The 13,293-nt window shown below is 45.5% G+C and overlaps 1 long non-coding RNA gene across 1 annotated transcript in view; it reads left to right on the forward strand.

Annotated features, from left to right (window-relative positions):
• The first annotated feature begins 3,340 nt into the window (after positions 1–3,340).
• The window catches only part of LOC309792452, a 50,820-nt gene continuing 40,867 nt past the window's right edge, over positions 3,341–13,293 (forward strand). The window contains exon 1 of the long non-coding RNA XR_014291719.1: positions 3,341–3,692. This is a non-coding gene — a long non-coding RNA (uncharacterized lncRNA). The remainder of the gene's footprint in view (positions 3,693–13,293) is intronic.

A 13,293-nucleotide genomic window follows, 5' to 3' on the forward strand; every position in this document is an offset into this window, starting at 1 on the left:
TTTTGGATAACTTGCTGCAGCTTCTACATCATCAGTTGTTACTTCCTCTTGCACTTCTGAGTTAGGGAAGATGGTTTCTTTCCTTAAACCTCCTGAACCAACCTCTGCCTGTTGGTTCAAACTTTTGCATCTTCCTCACCTCCCTGACTTCATATTGAAAAGAGTTAGGGCCTTGCTCTGGATTAGGCTCTGGATTAAGGGAATGTTGTGGCTGGTTTGCTCTTCTATCCAGAGCAGTAAACCTTTCTCCATGTCAGCAATAAGGCTGTTGAACTTTCTTTGTGCGTTTGTGTTCACTGGAGAAGCACTTTCAGTTTCCTTCAAAAACTTTTCCTTTGCATTCACAACTTGGCTAACTGTTTGGCACGAGAGACCTAGCTTTCGGCCTCTCCCAGCTTTTGACCTGCCTTCCTCACTAAGCTTAATCATTCTAGCTTTCGATTTAAAGTGAGACATGTGACTCTTCCTTTCATTTAACCCTACAATGGCTTCTAAGAGTTTATTCATTGGCCTAATTTCAATGCTGTTGTATCTCAGGAAATTCAGAGGCACAAAGAGAGGGGAACATATGGTGGAGTGGCCAGTTGGTAGAGCCGTCAGGACACAGTTATATGGGTGCAGTTCATGGTGCCCCCAAACAATTATAATAGCAACATCAGAGATCACTGATCAGAGATCACCGTACCAAATACAGTAATGAAGTTCGAAATATTGGGAGAATCACATTGTGACAGACATGCAGTGAACACATGTTGTTGGAAAAATGGTGCTGATACTTGCTTGATGCAGGGTTGCCACAAACCTGCAATTTGTTTAAAAACGAAAAGGGAAATGCAGTGAAGTGGAGCACATAGATAAGGTATACCTGTGAAGCTATCCTGGTGTGTGGTCTCCTGCCCTCCACCACCTACCTGCCCTGGAGTGACTGAGTGTGGGGGTCCTGGATGGTCTTCTGTGGCTGGACCTGTCTTTCCTGGTGAGAGAAGTACCCAGAAAGGGCTGTGGGGGCCATGGAGGCATTTTTGATAACTTGGTACAACCGTCTGGGGCACCTGCTGGTAAGGAGAGGTTGGATGTCCCAAGCCCTTTCTTTGAAGGTCAACCTCAAGAACAAGCTGTGTGTTCATCTGAAGGGGGCCAGTGTGCCCACTCGAGTGGCCGTGCAGAATGGGGAGGATATGCACTGCCCGACAGCTTGCCCTCTCTACCCCAGCACTAAACATGGGGCATCCTTATAACCCCTGGGCTTGTGCCTCTCAGAGCCCAGAGAATCTCCAAGGAGTTACCATCCCTGTTGAGTCTGAGTTCACTCTCCTAGAATAATTCCTGCTTCTGAAATGTAGTCTGTGGGCCTGCAGAGAAGGGGGTGCCGGTCCTTGTGCTGAGGGGCTCTGGCCAGAGGGAGCTGTTGGCCAAGAGACTGAAGAGAGGATTGAGCTCCTTGCTCTCACAGAGGGGAGGAGGCTGTCAGAGTGGCCAGAACTTGTCACATGTGTCCCCTACTGGTCTCCATTTGGTAGTCAAGTGCCGGCACTGCGGGGGGCTGGGCCATGATGCAGCTTTGGGGAGGTATAGGTGGGTAGGGCTATAAAAGCAATCTGCAGGTTAACCAAGTTCTTCAGGGTCATCTGTGATATGTGGCCTGACTTTCTGAGCTTCCAATAGTGTAAATTGTTTTTTTTAAGTGAAAATGTTTATATATAGAGGCATACTCCATAGACAGAGCGTTGGCCATTTCAGAAGGCACGAGCGACCCCAATAGTATAAATTGTGATTGAAGAGTAAACATTTTCATGAAGCCCTTTGACTTACCTGTATATAACAAGGGCTTTATATTAAGGATCATGGTTTTTGTCTGTGAAGCTTTGAAATGTATCACTTCTGCCAGATGGCAGTGAGTGGATTTGACAAAATCACCACCTTAACTGGCTCGTTAGGCAATTCACTTTTGCTGTTCTTGTACTGTGGGTATATTATAGTTTCAAAATATACACTGAAGCCATCCTTGGAAAATACCTGTCAGCTTTGTCAACTTGGGCAGGGTTATGGGCTTTCAAACTAGACTGTCCTCGTCCATGACTTGGAATGGAAAGTATAAATGCTGCTCTGCCCCCATATTTCTGACCCTTTGTTCTGCACACATTACTGCTAAGGAAAGGAATGAACCATAGCAATTACTTTATTCCCTCTGGTTATTGCATGACAAAGTGAATTTTTAAAATAAATAAAGGAGAAATTTTAAATATAAATTTTAAAATAATTTTATTCCAGACCAGGGCTCGAACCCATGTCCCCTGCATTGACAGGCGGATTCTTAACCACTGCACCACCAGGAAGCCTGACAAAGTGAATTTTAAGATCTCTTATTAGGAACATACTTAGACATAAACATACACAGTGAGCATAGTGTAATATGTACGCAGAACCATCTCCTTGACTCCGTGCAATTTGTTCTTGATTAAATGCTCTCCAAGCCTCACCTGAGGCAGTTAAGACTGTCGGGTGTATTAGAGGTGGTCGTGGGATGTTGACTGTGACAAGCAGGTGACGCATGTCACTCATAGGTCATAAACAGTGAGCACAGAAACCATCTAAACAGGGACGTTAATGTCAGGCCCTGGTCACCAGGACCACTCCACCTGCAGGTTGGATCTGGGAGAGGACTTCTCCCAAGCCCTGCTTAGCTTGATGTGACTGGGTGCCTTCATGTTAAAGAGAACGCATTTCCAGCTTCTCCAGAGATGGGCTTGTCTCATCTTAGCACGTCTTGCTGCCTGTGAACAGCATCTCTGGCTCAGCCAGCTGCTTCAAGTTGGACGTGGTTGGGAGCTCCTTAGGGGTCTGTGTTCTGGTGCTCTCTGGCCAGGAGGTCATGTAGTGAGCCTAGCCAGGGCTAGCCCAGCCCTGAGCCTGATGCAGGGCCAGCAGAGAAGATGCAGCTAGAGAAAAGATGTGCCCAGGCCTACCCTAGTGCTGAGTAGGTTTTAAGGGTGTTCCAAGATTTCGGTTGTCTAGGTCAAGGTCTGATATTCTTAGGGAGCATAGCATCTCCCAGGGTGGGCTTGGGAGACCAGAATGTCAAGCTTCCACAGGCTTCTGCTCTCCATGTCTGCTGCTGTGATGCCCTGAGGCCACCAGGTGGTGCCAAAGGACTCCCCTCAGCCAGCAGCCAGGCGGGAAACTCTGGGGACTCAAGAATGGGTTTTGGGGCTTCCCTGGTGGCACAGTGGTTGAGAATCTGCCTGCCAATGCAGGGCACATGGGTTCGAGCCCTGGTCTTACAGGATCCCACATGCCGCGGAGCAACTGGGCCCGTGAGCCACAACTACTGAGCCTGCGCATCTGGAGCCAGCAAGAGAGGCCGTGACAGTGAGAGGCCCGCGCACTGCGATGAAGAGTGGCCCCCGCTTGTCACAACTAGAGAAAGCCCTCGCACAGAAACGAAGACCTAGCACAGCCAAAAATAAATAAATTAATTAAAAAAAAAAAAAGAATGGGTTTTGAGGATATCAGTGCGGAATCTTTCCTCCGCCTAAACATCTTTGCTCTTGCCCCATTTTCCTTCCAGGAATCTTGATCCTGTGTGACTTGCCTCCCCCTATACCAAGCTCACCTACCTTTTGAAGGGTAATTGATTCCATTCCTGCCGGACAGCCTGGGATCTGGCTCGCCCAGTGTCCTGTACTAAGCAGGTAAGCTCATTTCTTTAGAATCCTGTAGATTGTGAACACCTCGTGATGTTACTCATGTGGCCTCAGGTATAAGTTTTCATCTGTAATGAGAAATTCTTATCTAAAATATTAATATAAAGCCTGAAACTTCCCTTTGAACCATGATTTTAAAATTGAACTTGACGAAGGCACCAGAAATTGTTAAAGGATATAAGAAGCAGTTAGGCTTTTTCTACAAATTCAAAAAGCCTAACATGACAAATCACAGTAATCTGAGGTAGCAGTTACCGTGTTTTACTTTGAATCTAAATCTTTGATTTTTGAGTATTCAAGGTACAGGGGTAAACCATAAAATTCTAACTTCATGACTCACATATAGATATCCAGCAAGTATTTGTAGTGATTCTAGCAAAGCCTAAAGTGTTTATTGAAACATACTTTACATATATCGCACGTTGGTAACACACCCAGTGGTCCACAACTACATTTCAATAGCTAGGCTTTCAGGAAAATCTAAATCTATCCAGACTTCCTCTACTGTTGAGAGAAATTTCTTAAGCTTATGGTTTAACTTGCCAGTAAACTGCTTCCTCTAGAAAGAGGATTTCTGTTGACACTAGAACCAGGAGTGAGAGCCCAGCCCCAGGCTCCCAGGTCGAGATTCCATAGGCCAGGCCTGGCTAGATATCAGACGGACAGAGATCCTTCAGGACTCCTGGAGCCTCCCGGATCAGACTCAGGGAGGAACAGGAAGGGCTTGGGGACAGGCACACACACACCTCTGCTCAGTGCCAGGGAGGGTGAGGCTGCATTCTCCATCAGTGCAATCTCCACCCCTGTTCAGTGGCCACCTTCACTGAGAGCCAGACTTCTTCCAGAGAAGCAGAGATGTGAATCTGGAAACACTACTGGGGAGAGTGTAGCTGAAGCACTGCAGCCTTTTGGGATCAGGTGGAGGCAAGGGAAGTTTGAAAAGCTAGAGACCTGCTGGGTCTAAAGGGATGAAAATGCTGGGAAGCCCAAGATTAAAGTGCCAGGAGATTGGCTTCCTGGTGAGAGCTCTCCTCCTGGCTTGCAGATGACTCTCTTGTTTCCTAAGGTAGAAGGCAAAGGAACTCCAGTCTCCTCCCACTTAGAAGGACACTAATCCCATCATGGGGGCCCCACCTATATGACCTCATCTAAACCTAATTACCTCCCAAGGCCCCACCTCCTAATGCCTTCACACTGGAATTAGCGTTTCAATATGTGAATTGGGGTGGGAAGGGGGGACACAAACCTTCATTCCTAACAGAGTGTCACTGAATTTTGGGCTCAATCTGACTGTAATCTCACAAAATTCAGACTTTTTAGTTTGCCTTTCTCAGAGAGCAGACTCTGAGACAAGGATACGGGTGGTAGGTGATCCCAGGAAGCATAAGTGAGAGTGAGGAAAGCAGGACTGGGGAAGGAGAATGTCAAGGTTGTGTTAAAGTGGGTTTACTTCTATGGGCCTCTGGGGTTCAATCCTGCTGGGGAGCCTCTGATATATGGTACTGTGTAATGCTCATCTGGTAACACCCCTATGTGATGGGGTGGTTGACAGTCACTCAGTGACTATCTCTCCTTCATTAGCTGGGGAGTGGGCACCCTCAAGAACATTAACTCCCTTGTAGTTTCCACTTTGTGGCAGAGCGAGCTCCCGTAGTACCAAAGAAAGTAGTCAGGCAAACACATGCGGGCATTGAGGTGGGGAAGCCATGGATGTGCTGGAGAGGTCTCCCGAAGCTGCTGGTGAACTTGGGTGGACTGGGAGAAAGCATCACATTCCTGATTCTTCCTACCCTTTGGACCATGTTGAGTAGACTGCTGCTGATGCTTTACAGTGGTTGTACTGTTATCCTCTGGGAAGCATATGCCAAGAGAATTAGGACTGCCGAAGATTTACTGGGGGATAACATCTGTGTAAAAGGGGAAGAGGCAGGATTATGCAGAGGGAGCTGCCAGACCATAATGTGTCCCTGACATTTTCTGCCAGTCCCACAGGGAGCTCTGGAGCAGAGGACCAGTTTGAGGAATCCCACACTGGATGGAAATGGCTAGGCTCCCTCCATCGTTGGCTTGGAGCCACCCTAAGAATGTGGGCTAACAGCTGGAGGCTATTGGGTAGCCATGCTCCTCACAGATGGACAGCAAGCGCTTTCGAGAAGAGAGCTGTGTGGTATACCTCTATGTCTACCTGTGATGGGCAGCTATGAGCACCCAGATCTTCAATCACTGCTGCAGGTTGTCTATAAGGACCATCATTATAAGATGTAATATTTATCTCCTTCTACTCTCAACCATAGATGCCAACACTTCCATTGGTTTAAGTTGCTTATTTTGGTGAGTGCCCAAGACCTTCACTTCTAAGAGGTCTGAACCCCTGGTGACCTTATCAGGCCATGTTTGCTGCAATTGCTTATTTATGCTTAACATTGGGTGTGGAAGAACCAAGCAACATTCCAATGAATCATTTTCCCCTTTCCTCTCATGTAGCAGAAAATCTTGATAGTCTACTGGCAAAAGAGCACTGTTTGTGTCCCTTGGTATAAGCATCTAGATCTAGGACCTCTAGACCTGCTGAACTTAACTTGTAGGGATGGAAAGCACAAATTTCCCAATTGGGTCACTGGGTGTTAAGACAAGGGAGAAACTTAATTCCACTCCTTGGTTCCCAGACCTATATTCTAGCTCTTGGAGACACGGCATCATTTAATGGCCGCTAGTTTGCTAGCAAAGTACACCAACACCATTGTGATGAGCATGATGCTTTCAAGTTGCAGTTCCTGTCTTGAATTGTTAGCAAACTCAGGTGGACTATGAAAGCGGGAATCACCAGTATGATTCCTTACACCCATTGGACCACGTTGAGTCTACTGCTACTGATATTTCATGGTGGTTGTGCGGTTGAGTTTCCTGGAAAGGATACTCTGAGATGCTGACTTAGGAACGCAAGGGTTTGGAGTATATAATGTTGATCAGAGGGGCAAAGGAAGGTCTAGGCAGAAGTCAGACTGGGATGGAAGATGGACCAAGAACCAGGTGGAGAGTGCCATGGCAGGCATCTTCTGTTAGTCATCCCACACCAGACTGATAAGGCTGGGACTTCTACTCCTGGCTCACTTGGCCCCTGGATGTGGGCTGCCCTTGGGGGACTGACAGCTAGCTGGAGGCTCTTGCTGGCTGTGCTCCATACCAAGCAGCACGTCCTTCCCTAAATGGAGATCTGTGTGGTGGGTTTCTTACAGAACACACCGTCTCTGCAGTTCATCATCAAACTGGTTCTTTACCTGGACACGTAAGAGGGCATTTCAATGACATGCTGGTCTGGCAGCTTCTTGTTAATATATGATAAAATCAAGGTTTCTGTAATCATGTGTCTCTGTAAGATGGATTGCTTGTTCCAGGTGACTTAATATGGGCATTTCTGCAGTAAGTTAGGTATTCTGGAAGCCCCTAATGGTGCTAACACAGGCACTGTGCATGGAAGTGCCAGGGCATGGAAGGCAAATTCAAATCCAGAATAATTATCACAGAAGGATGGATGCTTCTCTCAGGAGGGGAGAGGTCAGATGTAATCACCTTGCCAACAAGAGGCTGGGTGGCACTGTATGGAAGTTTAACATCTGTTTCTGTTGCTGACAGGCCAGCTTTAAAACAATGGCAGTAGCTAGATTGGCTTTGAGAGGGAGCCATGATATTGACCCATGAAATGGGTAGACTTTTTTGCAAAGCAACTAGGGGGCTGAGCACAGAAACCGGCTGACTTCTGGACAAGTCATCCTGTCCACTTACTGAGTACATCTTCTGTGATGAATGATCTGGTAGGCACTGCCTTTTGATTTAAACAAACAAACAAACAAACAAACAACTTATGCCTTGTGCCTATTCCCGTAGGTCCTTCTACATGCCTCTTCCCCAGACCTCCTTGTCTCTAATCTTCTAATCTTTATGCTTTCAGGGCACTGAGCAGCCAGCCAACCCATTTGCTAATGCATGGGATTCTGAATACCATCTTAGACCCCCTCATTTCATAAGAAATGATCAAGTGTACTGATTGAACTTATGCCCACTGGGAGAATTCTCCCTCAATATTCCTTAGGGTATCCTCTAAGGAGTCATGAGATTGCAGCCATCCATTAACAATTCATTGTTTCTTATTGAATGAATCTGTCTACGAACCAGGGCTTTACTTTTCTCTCCTTGTCACAGGGATTTCTTCATGGGGCCACAGGTGTGAGCTGAGAGGTATAAGTGCAACAGAGATAGGGGATGATGGGGGCATGGAGTCATTTGTTCTTGTAACTTAAATGTGACCTTAGATTTGCTTGGGACTTTCACAAATTCACTATTACCTGTGTAGCACTGGTGCCCATTGGACCTTATGCTTTTAAGTCTTACAGTGTCCAGCTCATCATGGGAAGTTCTAAACCCATACTTGATGCTTCATGGCTAGGAATTCAGTCTCTATTAAGTCTCAGTATTATACTTGGAGCCAATTTCCAAGTTAAGTTTTCTATGGGCAAATGTATGAACTTATTCTGCAACCTTAGGCGTCTGCTGTTACCTCTCACATTCTGGCCATAGGTGTGTTCCGGAGTACTTGATACTTCTGATTTCCAGGTCTAACAATATAACACCAATGATAAGGTGGATCAGAAAGACCTTTTGTGGAAAGTCAATATAATGAAGATTCCTGTTGAGTTCTGCAGGAACTTGCATCTATTCCTACCATGGGTGTGGCTAACACTGAGATCTGTCAGATTGTATTTTGAATGGCCAGACCAGAGGTACTCAAAACTGGCAGATTTTGGAGCCCACTGAAAAATGGTTAGGGGCACTATTCCCAAGTGTGACATATGCTGTCTTTACAATCCAAAGAGGCCTACCAATTTTGAAGTTACAGTTCCTTCATGGTAGGAGATAAAAGGTGCAGTAAATTGTCCTTTAATTTGGAAGTAGGAAGTGATGTCCTGCATGCCCTAGACACTTAATAGCAGCAGTGATGTGGCAGGCCCTGAATCTTTGTAGGTTTACCTACCACATTCTGGCACATAGGTCTTCAATTCTAACAAAACAATGTCAGGAATAAACTAGACCAGCAGGATCTTCTGTGGAATGCCAATATAGGTTCCAGTCTTTTTCATTGATGGTCTTCTTGCAGATGTCATTTTGGGGTGCTCTTGAGAAGAGGTGAGCTCAGGGTCTTCCTACTCGCCCATCTTGCCCGCTCTCCCCAACATAATCTGGAATGCCAATATAATCAAGATTTCTGTAGATTTTATTGTAGAGAGTAGGAAAGTTGACATAACTCTAGGATGAGGCTATGAATGTATAGTGCTGATGTTCCCATGAGAAAGCAAATTGATACTCTCTTCACTGAGGATTGAATAATGTATTCACTAGATCAGGAGATGCATGCTAAATGCCAGAAGTAGTGCTTTTTACTAATAAAGATCATACCTCCATGACAGCTGTGATAGTTCACTGTCATCTGTCTTGGGACTCCGAATGTCTCATTGAGACAAGGAATCACAAAGACCTCTGACCAAAGGCAGGGTGACTTCTATTCTTACCAGCCAAGGGAGTAGGCACACAAAAGAAGTCCTCTGGTTGGTCATCTTGAACCAGTGGTCAAAGTTCTTCTGTGCTGGGAAGCCTTTCTGGTCTCATTACTGAAGTTCTCCAAAGCACCGCTCTGTTCCATATTCCAGGACCTTTCTGATTGTCTTCCAAACATGAGTCCTGGAGGACCAGTTCCAGTTCTTTTGAGGCAGGACACTAATTGTCACGGACGTGTTCTTAATCTAGAAATCCAGGTTTCTTTAGGAGAACTGGGGTTCCAGCCCAAGACACGGGATGGATAGAAATGCAAAACAGTGACCTGCTCACTGGACCTTAATTATTGCCCCAGGTATGGGAGATCATAGTAAAATGGATGCCGTAGGGACCACCATAGGGTGGGGTTGTCAGCAAGAGCTGCCTGACTCCTGTGGCGTCTTTAGGTGGTAATCAGCCCTACATCCAACCCCCTCTCAAGTTGTGAGAAAATTAACTTCAGAGAAGCAGATCCTTCTGCCAGTGGGTACTCTAGGTGCAAACTGCCTTACTGTCAAGCCAGTGTGGGGGTGGGTGGAGTAGGGCCTGGGCAGGAAAAGGTCCTAAGGCCTAGGTTCAGTGAGCTGCTCACTATGTATCAAGGTGTAATCACCTACTTTTCCAAGCCAAGAAGCTGTGCCTGACTCGAGGTCTTTACACCTTGCTTGAATTTTTCTTTCTTTTTCTTTAACCATAAGTGAAGTAGTTGCCAATGAAACCATTGACTATAGCTCTATTCACACATTTGTCCTCAGACTGTAGCAGATAGAATAAAGGTCATGTTCACAAAGATCTGTCCTCTGTCTGGGGAGGTTTAGAATACAAGACACATTTTCTTTACATCAAAAGAGCATCAGCCTTCACACTTTTTAGAGACCTGATGTGGTGGTGAGGTTATTTGAAGAGTGACTATCAGTTTGCCATGAGGAGGTACCTGGAGTTGACTCGATCCCTGGGTGTCTTGAATGGCTCCAGGCTGTGCTTTTCTGGATCTGCCTCTGGTTAGATTCTTGTGTTGTAATGCTCACTGATGTAATGCTCACTGACTATTTCTAATCCATGTGGAAACATGGAAGCCTGGATGGTATCAGTATGGTCCACAAGTCAGATGTGGTGGTGCCATCTTCATAAGCTACTGGGTATCTCTTCAGTTTACCTGAGCATTAGTGTTGCCTGACATTTGCGTGAAGGGAGCTATGACGCCAGTAGAAAGACTCCTTTAAAGGAAAGGAGGGAAGGAAGGATTCTTTCATGGAAGGTTTGTGGACTTATCTCTTCAGGAAAAGAGAGAATTTCTCTTCCTGCTTCATTTTTAACCATGAAGTACAGGTCCTGGCTGGGCTGGATGAGGAAAAGGGCTTGTGTTTGGGACAGCTGTTCATCAGCAATTCCTATATTTGGAGACATGGTATTACCTTTGAGTTGAACAAATGTCCTGGAATTTCCTAGACCAAGCCCAGGGGCCAGTGTGAGGTGGGTGTGTCTGGGCAAAGGATTGTAACCCTGAGTGCTGGCAGATCTCGGGTGCTGGGAGCTGGGCTTGAAAAGTCTGTTCAAGGGAGTTGAAACTTCAGACTCTCTGCAGAGCTGGGGGTGGAGGGGAGGAGATACCTTGGTTGGCCTCTATTTTGACAACAGGCCAGGCTATGTGTAAACAGATGTATCATTGGATAAAATGTCCCATGACCAAAATGAGTGTTGGCAAATACATGATAATAATTGTTCTAATGAAGTTTGAGTATTAAGTACAGCCCAGTGGGCTTTTTTTGGGGTCTTAGAATGGCTTAAAAGGACTGACAACCATTTTTGTTCTGTTCTCTAAATTTTATTTGTAGAGAATTGAAGATTAGAGGTTGTCACCTCTTGGGTGTCTTTGGCTATGGCTTCAACCTTAGAGAATCCTCGTGTTCAGTGTCTTTTTCCTTGAAAAGGCTAGGCCTCCTGTTTATGGGATGGCATCCAGGTAGCTCATCTCCAAGGAATGAGAATCTAGATAAGGAGTCTACACTGGGAAACACATGGCTCTGTAAACCTTGCTTGAGTGATTGTGGTAATGAAGCACAAGGCCTGTCACTCCTATAGGCAGTTAGCCTGTTACTGACAACCAGGGGGTACTTCTGAGCCTGTGTGACACTTGCAGGGAATTAGTACACTTCAGGTGTCTTTGGTTTTCCTTATTCTTTCATGATCTGTCCCTGGATACAGGAAAATGTTGTACAAATTTCTCCATTAAAAACTGGCACCATAACATCTTGCCACATTTGACGTCCTTCAGAGACTAAAATTCTCAATTTGGTTCCTGCTCAGTGACTGAGCTGCATCTAGAATCCAGCCCTTCTGAGCTGCAGAGCAATTAATATGGTAACAGTGCCCCCTGGAGATGACACCCTGTTACCAGGCAGCTGGGTACTGAAATCTGTTTGAAGTGTCTCTAAATGAAGCCTATGGGCTTCTGGAATTTTCTTGCTGGGGCAAGCATTGAAGCAGCTGTGAAGATAGTACCTGAGTTTCCCCATCTTCCTCTGTGCCTAAGTGGCCTAAAGATGACTTCATTCCATGTCAACGTCTTACCGTCCTAGACCATCACCTTGAATAATACAGTCTGTTATTTGTCAGTTAAAAATTCTACTCCTTCCCTTTGGTTCAAGAAGCTTTTCAAATCATCTGTGAGGTTGCCTGCTATCATGACGCTGAAAGACAATCATGTAGCCTCCAATAAGTTTTTAGGGGATAATGACATGCATAAATGTAAATAGCCTAGGGTGGAGCCTTTGAACGCTTGGAACTTGGATAGCTGGGACCATTTTGTAGCCAGAGGTACATCTCATTCCAAACTGAATTTAAACATACATCCTTTACATAAAGCACTGCAACAGAGTCACGTGTCAGACTGTGTTTTCAGGATGGGATTTGCATTGTGAAAGCTGACATATGCCCTGGCAAATGTGAGGGAGATGGCTGGACTCAGCCTCTGCACTCACATCAAGCAGACCTTTGACGGCTGACCCGTTGTCTTATGAAATGACATCATTTCCTTCACTTGGGTGGATTCACACTGCCAGAAAAGTTCTGGGTTGCTATTTGGTTCCTAATTGACTTGTGTTCAGTGCAGACTTAATGTGGAGGAAGGCATCCCTGTCCATGACTGAGATGAAGTACATCCCTTGGGCAGGTATCTGGACTGCCCTATGGAAGTGAAACATTCCTCACCCCAGTCCGATTGCTGAAAACCTTGTTTCCTGCCCACGTTGAATAGCCTGAGAGGACCTCTCTGGGTTATGGGAAGAAGGCCCATTTGTGTATCTGTTAGGTGCCTATGTTAATGAGTTATCCTCTTGTATTGATGCGTTTATCATTATGTAGTGCCCTTCTTTGTCTTTTGTTATATACTTTAAAAGTCTATTTTGTCTGAGTATCGCTACCTCTGCTTTCTTGTCATTTCCATTTGCAGGAAATCTTTTTCCATCCCCTCACTTTCAATCTGTCTTTAGCTCTGAAGTGAGTCTCCTGTAAGCAGCATGTAGATGGGTCTTCTTTTTTATCCAAGCGTCCACCCTCTGCCTTTTGATTGAAACATTTAGTCCATTGACATTTAAAGTGATTATTGATAGGTCTATGCTTATTGCCATTCATACACAAAATATAATGGAGTGGCACATGCCATAATGACTGGAGTTTGTACAAGGAGACACTTGTGAGGTCTTGGATCACAGGATTTTGAACTTTTCCCCTGGGATTTCTGAGCAGGGAGGTGCTTCAGAACTCCATGGCTCCTCTCTCCTTTAAGTGCTCTAAGAAGTAACTTGGTGAAGGACCATAGCAAATTTATGGCTTGAAGGATATTGAGAGATCCATTCCCAGTTGGTAATACACATACACTGGAGCTTTTATCATTCTAAAGAGCTTACTAGAGAACAAGAGAGGGATACTTCAGTCCTACAGGCTTTAGTGGTGGTTGCCAGCTGCCTTATTGTCTTCCTCAAAGGACCAAAGAAAGTTCTGG

Source organism: Mesoplodon mirus, assembly GCF_964341445.2.
Source record: "Mesoplodon mirus genome assembly, chromosome: 2".
Classification (NCBI taxonomy): Eukaryota; Metazoa; Chordata; class Mammalia; order Artiodactyla; family Ziphiidae; genus Mesoplodon; species Mesoplodon mirus.